Source organism: Terrapene carolina, unplaced genomic scaffold (genome assembly GCF_002925995.2).
Source record: "Terrapene carolina triunguis isolate 2854851 unplaced genomic scaffold, T_m_triunguis-2.0 Scaffold96, whole genome shotgun sequence".
Classification (NCBI taxonomy): domain Eukaryota; kingdom Metazoa; phylum Chordata; order Testudines; family Emydidae; genus Terrapene; species Terrapene triunguis.
The window spans coordinates 40,263,922-40,276,750 of NW_020664447.1; the positions used below are offsets into that span (position 1 = coordinate 40,263,922).

Sequence of the window (12,829 nt, forward strand, 5' to 3'; positions counted from 1 at the left end):
GGTGTTTGTTACACAGCAGCAGGTAGGCAGGTCTGTACCACATGGAGGCTCTGCATTAGTGGCCCCTCTTTTAAAGGAATTGCATCCTACCCATCAAAGGGGTCTTTACTTGCGGGCTATGAAGGGGCTTGGAAGAGGGACGGGGATGGATGTCTGCCTGAAGTGGTGGTTTGAAATGGTGGGGAGACTGGAATGACTGGGAACAAGAGAGGAGGGAGGAGCATCTGCGTTTAGGGAAGAGGCATTTTTGCTATGACCTGTGCTTACACTTGTAGCTGAGTAACCCGGTGCCTGATTTTCCAGCATATAAGCATCATATAACTTATGAAGGCCAGTAGGAGTTGTTCATCTGCGGTGCCTGAAGAATTAGGCCCATTGCCTATGACCCAGTCAGTCTGCTGTAAGAAAGATCCTTTCTTCTGCATCTCTTTCTAAACTGGTTGCCTTCGATTGCATTATTTCACAAAATATCAGCTAAATTCAATCTATGTTGTTGAGCAGAACAGGGAGTGGCATTAGGAAGGCCAGGGCTAACCTGATAGATTTATATCCCTAAAATGGCAAGGCTCCCAAATTCCACTTACATGAGAACATAACTCATTATGGAATGATTTTTATGTTGACATTGTAAAAAGTTATTGAAATGGAAAACAACGTCTCACTTCACCAAAAAGCAAAATAAGAATTGTGCATACATTTGTATTACATTGAACTAGTTGTGAAAAGTGCTTTCCCCCCCCCCCTCAGCTTGGACCAGCCAGAAAATCTCATCACAAATGGGGTCCTAGTGGTAATATTTACATTTCTGGTTGATTTCTCAGCTACTCTCATTCTCTCTAAAATGTAGTTTAAGGTGAATAAAATTTTTACCCAGAGGGAAGGTGCAAATGTCAATGACGGGAGCATGGGGTTAAACACTCCAGTGGAAGAATAGTGGCAGGTCCCACCCCGCTTCCAGGAATATGAGTTTCCATCACAGACAATTTTTGTGAATGGCTTTGTCCATGTCCATGTACTTTACTACATACTTTTTTGAGTAATATGTAGGACTTTGCTTATCATGTTTTTTCCAGACATATTATTTATTTTTCCAGTGATGTATATCATCATTTGCCTATGAAATATTATATGGTCTCAGCAGCTACCAGGGCATTAAGATTGTGTTAAAGATAATATGGACTAAGATGAGGTAATTCTAGAGAAGAATATGTTAGGAACACTCCTGAGTTGTTCCTAGGTAAGGAATGCAATGGGATCGTGGTACTAATCGCAGAAGAGCAAAGTTTCACCCAAGGCAGTTCTCTTGGAATGGATGACTCAAAGTAATGTTCATTCTCTTTTTTTAAAATCATTTGTCACAGGCCCGTCAAATTTCCTGTTTAGAAGTTTGTGTGACAAAGGGGAAGAGCATGAAGTATTTAAAAGGTAAGTACATCTGCAGGTTAATCTGATAGTAAAATCACACTTTGTCAAAAAAAAAAAAGCTTCCTAAACTTTCTTTAGCATAGTTTTTGAATAGCAGTCATGGTGACAGTAAAATGTGTGTGTGTGTGAAATTCCTTCCACGCTGTTTCCTCACATTTAACCATTACCTCTGTCCTCTTTTGGAGAATAACATCCAACACATAGTTTAATGAGAAATTAAATATTTACTGTATCTTCAGATTGGCAAGTGCCTTCACCTTCAAATAATGCCATTCTCCAGGAGATCTATGATGGAATACCTTGAATTTCCTCGTGCTGAATTCACCATCATTCTCCAAATATTGCAATCGCTTTCCTGAAATTTCACATTTTGACACACTGAAAAAAAAGTCAAATTTTAACTTGCAAAAACTGTTTTCCTAGCTCTTGTGAAAAATTCCCAGAAACCAGGAGGAGGAACTTTTTGTCTCTGTATGAAGATGGCAAGAAATTCCAATGTGCGAGTTGTGCCTTGTGTGACTTTTCCATCATAGCTCCAAATGGCTACTGGAGTAGTAATGAGATACTTAAGTGATCGGCTGATGGGGCTATTTCTCTTCACTTTCCATCATGGTTTTGGGAACACTCTTCATCTTGTGTCTGCAGAGGAAGATGACCTTGAGCTTAGAGTGAAAGGATCACATGAAGAGACACGAAGAACTGTTTTGGGCTCTGGCTCAGTAGAATCCTTCCTTTTCCACTACCCAACACACTGGGAGCCAGAACTGAATGCCCATCTGCAGGTAACCATTTTTGCCACTTAAAAATATCCTCTTTGATTTAACACTGAACTGTAACAGAGCTGTGCTATAATTCTTTTGGTGAAAAATGATGAGTTTGGCATACATCTGTAAAATCGAACAGTTTCATAAGTTGTTTTCACTATGCAAAAAAGAAGTTTTCCCAAGTGAAAAAATGACATTTTTCACCCGGCCACCTGCTTCCCCATCTAGCAGGAATTCTGGGAAAGTTTGCTAATTGTCAAAGAAGGGAATTTTCAGGAATTTTTCTTTTTGCAATTCAGCTCTATCCCTCCCTCCTTCCCACCCCTGTCCCCATCTGTTTTCAGGGGCCCTTCTCACAGAGGTCTCTTAAGACAGAAAGTACAATCCCTCCTGCTCTTAGGGATGATTGAACTCATTCTACTGCTGTTTGTAGGAAAAGGTTTTTACTCTAGATACTTCCTGGTTCCCAAGAAAAGAGGATGGTGGAGACTGATTCTGGATCTCAGGACTTTAAACAACTTCCTCCTCTGTCAGTGGTTCAGGATAGTAACCCTGGCAGTGATCATTCCATATTTGGATCCAGGGGACTGGTTCATCTCCCTGGATCTCTGGGACACATACCTTCATATAGCTATGCACTTTGCTCAATAACTTTTCCTATGATTTGTCATGGACAAGGAGCACTACCAATATCTTATTCCATCCTTTGGCCTTTTGACCACCGCAAAGGTCTTTACAAAGGTCCTCTCAGCCATTGCAGTGAATCTTCATCAGATGGGAATAATTATCTTCCCTTGCCTGGATGACTGGCTCCTGAAGATTGGTCCTTTCTCAAGGCGTATTCAGTAACCAACAAGGCACCACCCCTCTTCCACTGCTTGGGCCTCTGTCTCCATGTGGAGAAGTCTACACTCATACATATGGAATGAAGAGACTTCATTGGAGCCTCTCCATCTTTCACCACCTTCAAAGCGTACCTGCCCATAGACAGGTTTGCTACAATGTCCAGCCTCATTTTCACACTGCAGCTGAGCCCACAAACTACAGCAAGGACTTGTCTTCAACTCTTGGGCCACATGGCGGCCTGTACATTTGTAGCTCCCCTGGCAGGACTACACTTCTGATGTCTTCAAGCCTGGCTCAGGTCTGTCTACACACCCAACAAGTACAATCTGTCCAAGCAGGCGTGGATACCTCAGAGGGTCCTTGACTTCCTCAACCTTTGGAAGGATCCCCAAAAGATCTCTGTGGGAGTTCCAGTCTCAAGTTCTCTCCCTACAAAGTTCATCATCACAGATGTTTCCCTGTTAGGCTGGGGTGCCCATTCTGAGGACTTCTCAGTCCAAGGCAAATGGACCCCCCAGGAGATGTTTCTCCATATCAACATTCTTGAACTCAAAGTAGTCTGATACACTTGCTATCACTTCCTATCCAACATTAGGGGACACTCAGTAAGAGTAATGCTGGAGAACAGGTGCTGCAATGTATTATATATATTGCCAAGGAGGAACAAGATCCCTGCCCTTCTGCGGAGAATCCATAAAACTATGGAATTGATGCATATCCCACCACAAAACGATCTCAACCATTTATGTATCAGGGCTACAGAAAATGCAGGCATTTCTGTCAGGACCAAGAGTGGGAGCTGAACTATGAGGTATTCAGCAAATTTGTCTTACCCGAATCTTTCTGGAGATAGATCTCTTCTTATAAGCATTTAAAATGAAGTGTTGGTGCTTCTGTTTGAGGAGTCCTGGTTGCAACTCACTGGGAGATGTCCTCATTACTCATTGGTTTCACATCCTGCTATATTCTTGCTCTCCAATACCGCTGCTTCTCAAGGTCCTGAACAAGTAGAAACAGGAGAGACTGGTGGTCATCCTCATAGCTCTGCAATGGCCAAGACAGGTATGGTTCCCAGATCTGGCTTTCCTGTGACTGCCTCCTGGACTGACTTTAACTGACAGTGGACTTTCTAACCCAAGAATTCAGCACCATGACCCAGCTCAATCTCTTGTCACTATATCTCAAGGGCTGGCTCCTTGATGGCTCTCTGGCATAGAAAAGGATTTCTCTCCAGAGGTTCAAATGGTATTACTTAGCCCTCAATGTCAAAGAGAACCACACACCTACTATTGACTTTAAAAGTAACTATTGCAGAGATTTCCTTGTGTTTTAGTTTGAGAGGCATTGAGTACCCAGTGATTAAGACAAGATTGACAGCTTTGTTATTACTTTTTTTTATAGGCTAGAAATGTTTTATGTTTCTTGGTTTTTCATGATGCTGCAAAGCCCACTTGTAAGAAATGGTAGAGAATCCGTACCACACACGGTTAAGTCAAGAGATGGATTTTTGTCTAGTGTTTAGAGCAGGATGCTTGGAATTAGATTTTCTGGGTTTTATTCCTGGCTCTGCCACTGATAACTCTGTAAACTTGGACTTCATCCCTGTAGAATTTCAGTTTACTCATCTATAAAATGGGAGTAATGTGTAGAATTTTCAAAATCTCCTAAGTGACTTAGGAGCCTAATTCTCATTTTCAAAAGTGACTTTGGCATTTAGGAGCCTAAATCACATTGAATGTCAGTTTTATCCACTACCATATCTGACAGGAATGTTGTGAGGCTTTAATAATAGTTGTAAAGTGCTTTGAAATCCTCAGATGAAAGGTACCCCATAAGTGCAAAATAGTACCTCTTGCTCTAATAGCCAAGAGGGAAAGGCCTGTTGGGATCAGAAATACATGCCTAATGAAACATAAGCTAATAGCTGGCTGATGCTGACTACTGGTCTTAGCTAGCAATGTTCATTTTTGACCCGAGCAGCCTTCTGTTGGATCATGGCATACTGGGAATTGCATCTGTGTATCACACGGGAGGTTAGAACTATCTGATGATTTGTCAAACACCATGAATTCCAATGGACCCTTGTCTTGGACAAGTATGACCATCCTATTTAAGTGTGAGAAGCTATTTTTACTCAGTCCAGGGCTTCCTTCAGGTTGCTCCATGAATGCATTTTAATGTTCCCTCCTGCTGTAGGGAGTTCAACCCATATGTTCACTGCCAGCATGAGCTATATTTTAGAAGCTGTTAGATTTTCCACAAATTGGTAGTTTGAGTTACAGTCCCCTGGGAATTAAGTGACTTCAGCAAATTTTTTCAAATGATGCTTTTTGTCCGAAGTCAGAATTGTTCCATATATATCCTTGTCTGCTTCCATGATCAGGTAAAATATTTCATTTTTGTGTTTCTAGAATGGTGTCAATTTTCCCCTTATTAGGTTGGATTCCTGAAATACGGTGCTTTCATTCGCTCAGAAGATTTTGGAAGTGAATTTTTCATGGGGTAACTAATGAAGAAGATCCCAGAGTCCTGGATCTGTTACCTAGAAGGTGATTATCCTAAAAAAAAAAATCAGTCTACAGGAACAGTATAAGATCACAAAAACCCAGATATCCATTGTCAATAATGGGATCATCAACCAGGTGGGCTGTATGTTAGTGGGTTGTTAAAGGTTAAAGGGCAAATCTTGTATGATTTGGTGCTGATATTTCCCTGATGCGTTTGGTCTTTCAGGCTTATGGAGTAACATCTTTGCTGTGAATCTGCTTGATGTTTGGAATGCCTTGAGCAGTTCAGATGAATTTTGGCAGCAACATATCCGAGACAAAATAAAGAATATTGGTAGGATTTTTATAGTAACTGCTGCTTCATTATTGGTGAATCAGCATTTCTAATAAAGGAAAAGGAATGAAAGAAAATAAATACTCACTGAAGATAATTCCAAAGCTATGGGAAAAACAGTATGTGATCATGTAGTTAAAGACCATATCATAATGCATACACACAAGGAAGCTGAGCTAAGATTGCCGGGCAACCTTAATTCTGGCATTTCTTAACTTTTGAGTGCTTGACTTTGCAATCTTAATGTTCTTTAATGTAGTGTTGTGGATGTAATTACTAATATAATGCTTTTGAAGTACATGGAAGCAGCAAATGTAGTCCTTGACAAGATTCCTGTTTTCCTCCTGTTTTCCCTTCTTCAGAGAAAAAGCATGTTCTGTCTAAGAGCTCTTCCTGCCTGGGAGCATCTTGGATAAATCCTACAGGGATGCTGTCTAAAATAATTACGGATATTTTAACTGATCGCCCACTACACCATCATATCCATAACTTTCTAAGAGGCCTCCAGTTGCACAAAGACTACTATGAACAGAGCACATTTCCTACGTGGAACAGTAATCCCAACCAATCAGCAGCTTCATCGTTCAAGCACTGGGATCCAATGAGGCAACTGAGGAAATTGCCAAGAGAAATTAACAGTTTTCTGCTTTGCTTTTTTTGTACTAACTTCGTTATTTTAGCGGGATCTCTGCCACCACTGCAAGTGCTTAGAACTATGTAGATAGTTTTGCTCTCTTTTTATAATCACAATGGCTCTCTTTGTCGCTTCTGTCACACTCTTTTGAGCAATAAGAAAACAGCCTTATCTGTATTTGTGACCTTTCCTTGAAACAATTACTTTCTACAAGACACTCCTTTCTCTGTCTCCCTTGTAGAGGCTAGAACTCTCTGCTGTCACCAAGGACACCTTTCAAATACAGATGTCTCTCCACATAGGAAATGTAACTATTGTAACACCCAAAATGTGTATAAATAGCTGCCTTCTTGTCCCTTCCCCCCGCAAGAATTTTAAAATAATATCTTTCAGGTATGTTCTAATATGCTTTCAGTGAGCAAGTTTTGGCCTTTTGGCTGGTGCTGGAGTATGACATTTCATTAGCAAATTAAAAAATACTTGTAAAAGTACACTAGGCATACTTAAGATCAGATAGTCCCATAAATTTAGTACAAAGATGTGTAAAACAGGCAGGAAAGGTTAATTCTCATAATGCATTATAGAGAGCTATTGACCAATCAGCCCCCAAGGGAAAATTAGACCCTCAATGTTTCTTGTGGGAATCACTTTTCATAGGATACATGATATTTTGGGAAATATTTGGGAAAACCATCATGGATTTTGCACAGCTCCCCAATTTTGTAGGGGAGGATTGGGGGAGTGGCAAGAATTCCCCAAGAAAAGGATGGCTTAAGTCTCAGTTGTTTTGTTGCTGGTATACCAGTGGGGGGAACTAAAAGGTTAAAACACTGATGGATCAAAATCCTCCTTTACTTTAAGGGATTCTTTCAGGATGGAGGGTTAAGATGCCATGAGGGAGCAGCATCTCAAGGGTAATCAGATATGGACATCTGAAAACTCCTTGTTTCTGTTATCCTTTGCTTCCACTAGAGAACAAAATCCTAGACACTGTCTCTAAATGGTGCACTAATGACTAGAAATATCTGCCTTTCAGACTGTCAGCTGGACTTATTCCCTATTCAATGGACCCATCAGAAGATGACCTGTGGCTTGTTGATGCTGCCTATTTCATCAATACCAGTTGTCCACCACTCTTGAGGAAGGAGAGGAATGTGGATATCATCCTGTCATTTGAATACTCCTTGAGCACAGCATTTGAGGTTATTCAATTTGATTTATCTTTTTGCTAGACTGCCTGTTTTCAAACCTGCCATCTCTAGTGGCCACAATTATTTGAGGTGCTGTCAAGATTGACAGATGCCAAATGTGCCCCTATGCTTAAATCTGCCATTTTATATCACAGGTATCCCTTGTAAAAATGAAGACTGCGATTGTCTTACAATTTTAAGTTCTGAGGGTACCCAACACCACCCCGGTGTTCTGAATTTCCTGCATCACGATGCTCCCTCTATTCTTTCCTCTTTAGTCAGAGAAGTAATAGAAAATTAATCCTCATGGACATGTTGTGTGACAGAGTTTAAGAACTTAAGGCTCAGTTTTGCCATTGTTACATATGTGGAACTGCCAGTGAAATTTTTATTTCACTGGGTTTGTAGTCTTTTCAGTATCGGGGTAAAAATAATCCTTTTATTACAGGAGGACAGTAAGAATACATTTGCATTTGTAACAGTGATCTGACCAAGATGGCTCACAGCCTGTTATCTAATATTGACAGATCTATAGCATCAATTATATAAACTCTCATAAAGATCAAAAACAAAATAGTGCACCAGACAGATATATAACAGATATATGTATCCACCAAAAATGCATAAATTTTATGACAAAAAAGTCAGAGATGTAAACGTTTTTAGTTTTAAATTCTTTTTGCAATCTGTTACATTTCTCGGCTGCTGGACAGTCAACAGTCCACTTACTGAAAGTAGGCTAAATTTAGAGAATGAATGAGGGTAATAAGATATTAGCTTTTAAATGATATATTGTCAAGGAGAACAGAGGTAAGTTCTGAAGGCAAGCTAGTACTTGGTGCAAGTGATGTCTTATAGATGACTAAGTACAATATCTCAGACATTTGTTATTCAGGGGGCTAGCTGAATAGGGATTCTGGTGGCAAATCAGATTGCTGAATAGTTGGTGGCCAACCTCTTCAGTACTTTGATGCCAGTCTCTAAGTGAAGCCTGTGCTGTTGGAGTGTTTGGTACTTGAGCTCCTGGCTGGGGAGCCTAGTCCCCGGCCCCTCCCCCACTGTTCCCCCTCCCCCGCAGTCACACTGCTGCGCGGGCCGTGCCCTGGCCCATCGCTCCCACTGGGCAGCGTGGGGAGCGCAGCTGGCTCTGGCCAGGTATCGCGGCTGCGAGCTCCTGCTGCTTGTAAGGGGGCGGGCAGCGGCGGGGTTGGGTAAGGGAGCAGGGGAGTTCTGGGGTGCAGTCAGGGAGGATGGGGCGGAGGTTCTGGGGGGGGCAGTCCGGGGATGGGGAACAGGGAGGGTTGGGAGTGGGAGTCCCAGGGGGCCTGTCGGGAGGTCTGTCAGGGGGCGGGGATGTGGATAGGGGTCGGGGCAGTCAGGGGACAGGGAGCAGGGGGTTTGGATAGGGGGCAGGGGTCCCGGGAGGGTGGTGGTTAGGGGACAAGGAACAGGGGGGGTTGGATGGATTGGGCGTTCTGAGGGGGCCAGTCAGAGGGCGGGAAGTGGTAGGGGGTGGCTAGGGGGCGGGGGCGAGGCTGTTTGGGGAGGCCCAGCCTTCCCTACCTGGCCCTCCATACAGTTGTGCAACCCCGATGTGGCCCTCAGGTCAAAAAGTTTGCCCACCCCTGATCTAGAACAATGTGGCAGAAGAGTCCATTTTAAGAGTGTTGGATCTGTTAGGCTAGCAGTTGAGACATTTCTTCACTGCCAGAAGTATCTAAATTAGCATGCCCACATCTTCTCTTCCTCTTGAAGGGATGCCAGAAGGAAACACTGTAGGGTGAGCATGGAATTGATACCATGGAACCAACACCAGGTGTGAGACTGAAGTACTCCTCCATCTCATCAGGTTCAGAGCTTGCTGTCTTGCCTGTTCTGTGCATTCTTGATAATGAATTTGCATTTGGAGTTCTTGTCTGGGAAGGAAAAGGCTTTTTCTTTTGCTGTCTGTCTCTCTGTGGGTTGCTGCTGCTGCTATTTATTTATTTGTATTACTGTAGTACCTGAAGACCCCAACCAACATGACAAATACAGAATAAGAGGCATTCACTACCTCTAAAGGCATATAATCTAAATAGACAAAAGATGGGAGGAAGTATTATGAGGACCATTTTAAAGATGGGGAACCGACAGAGAGTTATGACTACACTGGCGCTTTACAGCGCTGCAACTTTCTCGCTCAGGGGTGTGAAAAAAGACCCCCCCCTGAGCGCAGCAAGTTACAGTGCTGTAAAGCGCCAGTGTAAACAGTGCCCCAGCACTGGGAGCTGCGCTCCCAGTGCTGTAAGCTAATCCCCTCGTGGAGGTGGAGGTGGAGTACCTGCAGCGCTGGGAGAGCTCTCTCCCAGCGCTGGCACGCGACCACACTCGCACTTCAAAGCGCTGCCGCGGGAGCGCCCCCACATCAGCGCTTTGAAGTTTCGAGTGTAGCCACAGCCTTAAAGGGTGGGATTTTCAAAAGCACTCAGCACTGGCCTGACTCTGCTCCCATTGAAGTCATGTTAGGCCGATGCTGAGTGCCTACCTGGAGGGACCTGCCCAATGTCACACAAACCAGCCTTTACTGGAAATTAAGGTGATTGGCCATGAAACTGAGGAATCTAGAAGGGGACTGTGTAATTGGAATGTAAACAAAGAGACATGTCGTTCAAACTGATTTAGATGAGGAATCTTCCTAGTTTATGGTTGCCAGTGTTAACTATGGGGATTCATCTTTGATTTTCTAGTATTTTTGTGAACTGATTCAGCCACTTCAGAGGAATTAGTATGATGCTGCTGAAGTCTACCTAGGACCACAGGGTGGTGCTGGTGGTGTGTCTCTTCTGAGGATTGAGATGGGAAGACAGAAAGCTGTATGAAGTACCTTTCACTGACTAACAAGAGAACCCAGAAAATTAAGGTGACCTTGGACCATTCATCCAGGGAGATAGAGATCCTCCCAGAAGAACCTCAGAATTCCATGGAGTGAGGACAGTCAGAAATGATGGCAGCTAGCCTTCCCCAGTCCAGGCCAAAGTTTGGGTCTAGAATCGCATTTGCGAAGGGATGAAGCTAGTATTACAGGTATTTGGAGCTGGTGGGCCAGGTGATTTTCAGATGAGAAAAATATATCATGTTCCTTCTTGAGGAGAGTAGAAAGACTGAGGTCTATATCCTTCTTATCAATTGAAAACTATTCAAGTGGCCATGCACCTCTTTCAACTGAGGTTAGTCAACAGAATATCTAAAGGTGAAATCTGCTCTAAAGCATCCTCTGATTAGGCTAGTACTTAAAAATAAATCATTCAATGCAACTGACCTCTCCAAACTGTTACTCAGTTCCTAGCCTTCCTTCCTATAAATCCTAATTCAGAAGCTCATCATCAAGGGTCTCTCCCAACTCCACTCAGATACTGCTAATAGCCTGGAGCTCACTTAATCAGGCTTCAGGCCAGAACATGGAACAGCATTAGTGGTATAGATGGATGATCTCCTTTTTGGCCAAAGACAAGGGCCACATATCCTTTCTCTTCTGGCTGAATCTCTCTGCAGCATTTGATACAGCTGACAAGAGAATCCTGCTCTCCCACCTTAGAGACATAGCAGGAGTTAGAGGGACTTCACTGAAATAGCTTCAATTGTTCCTACCAGACCTCACCCAGGCAGTCATGATGAGCACATGCTTCTCTGCCTCTAGAATCCTCCTCTGAGGAGTCACTGAGGGATGCATCTTGTTCAACTTCTGTGTGCAGCTTCAGGAGAGATTGTAAACGAGCATGAACTTAAAATATCAGCTATATGCAAATGATATCCAGCTTTATATCATCTCCCCATCAGGCACAAACAACAACATCTTCCACATATGCAAGGACTTGGCTGAGATCAGTGACAGAGTGAAGAGCAGCTGGCTGCACTGAGGTGTGCAGTTGGGAAGATGGAACATTGCTGAACATCTATAACATTGCTGTCCAGGGAGGGTGTCTGCCTTCAGATTATTAAGACAGCCTGCATTCATGGTGTCTGCTTGAACTCCTGTGTTTCTGGACATCCAAATAGCCATGGCCATGAAAAACACCATCTACATATGGCATGAATAGTGTGTCCCCTCCTGTCAGATTGACTTTTCCACGGTGATCCATGCATTTATGAATACTGGTCTGTTGATCAGGGGTGGCTCCAGGCACCAGCGCACCAAGTGCGTGCCTGGGGCGGCAAGCCACGGGGGGCGGCCTGCCGGTCTCCGTGAGGGCGGCAGTCAGGGAGCCTTCGGCAGCAAGCTTGCGGGAGGTCCGCCGGTCCCGCGGCTTTGGTGGCAATTCGGCGGTGGGTACACCGAAGCCGCGGGACCGGCGGACCTCCTGCAGGCATGCCGCCGAATCCGTGTTACCAGCGGACCTCCCGCAGGCGTACCGTCGAAAGCCGCCTGACTGCTCTGCTTGAGGCGGCAAAATACATAGAGCCACCCCTGCTGTTGATGTAATTAACTATGCCCAAGTATGAAACAGTCAGCTTAAAAATTGGTTCAGAACACAGTAACTTGTTTGCTTTAACAGCACCAGCCACTGAGACCACATCATTCCACTGTTGTTCTCTCTTCACCAGTTTCCCCTGGAATACCAGGCCAAATGCAAGGTTTCAGACCTTATTTGCTTAAGTGTTCATGGAAATAGTCCAGGATACTTAAAGGGACCACATTACGCTGCATGATCATGGTCTCCTATGACAGCTGTGTTCCACTGGAACAATGGAACTGTCAAACTTAACAGAGAAACTTATGTGCAGGAGACAGATTTCTCATCCATTGGCCCATGAAGGCCCAAAGAGTATCAAGTAGAAATATTTGCTTCCGAGGGAGTTTGGATCATTGGTATGGGAGGTGATAGCTGAGTGCATGCTAGTAGCTAGGGAAAGGTCTTGGAAGGGTAGGTCTAATGTATAGATTTAAAAAGAAATTTGACACTAGGACCATTCCAGTTGCCTTACATAGATTGTCGAAGGAGATGGGCACTGAGGGATTGCAATCCTCAAGGTTTGAGCCCATCTGACCTTCGTCTAGGGGTTAAAGAAATGAGTGTGGGTGGGAAGTGTAATGAGGCAGGAAAAAAAGAGCCTTGGATAGAACTAAGGAAGAGGCTGGAGAATAGGTGGAA

At 43.6% G+C, this 12,829-nt stretch overlaps 1 pseudogene; it reads left to right on the top strand.

The window, feature by feature from the left end:
* The first annotated feature begins 5,532 nt into the window (after window positions 1-5,532).
* LOC112104901 lies at window positions 5,533-7,742 on the top strand (annotated as a pseudogene).
* Window positions 7,743-12,829: the final 5,087 nt, after the last annotated feature.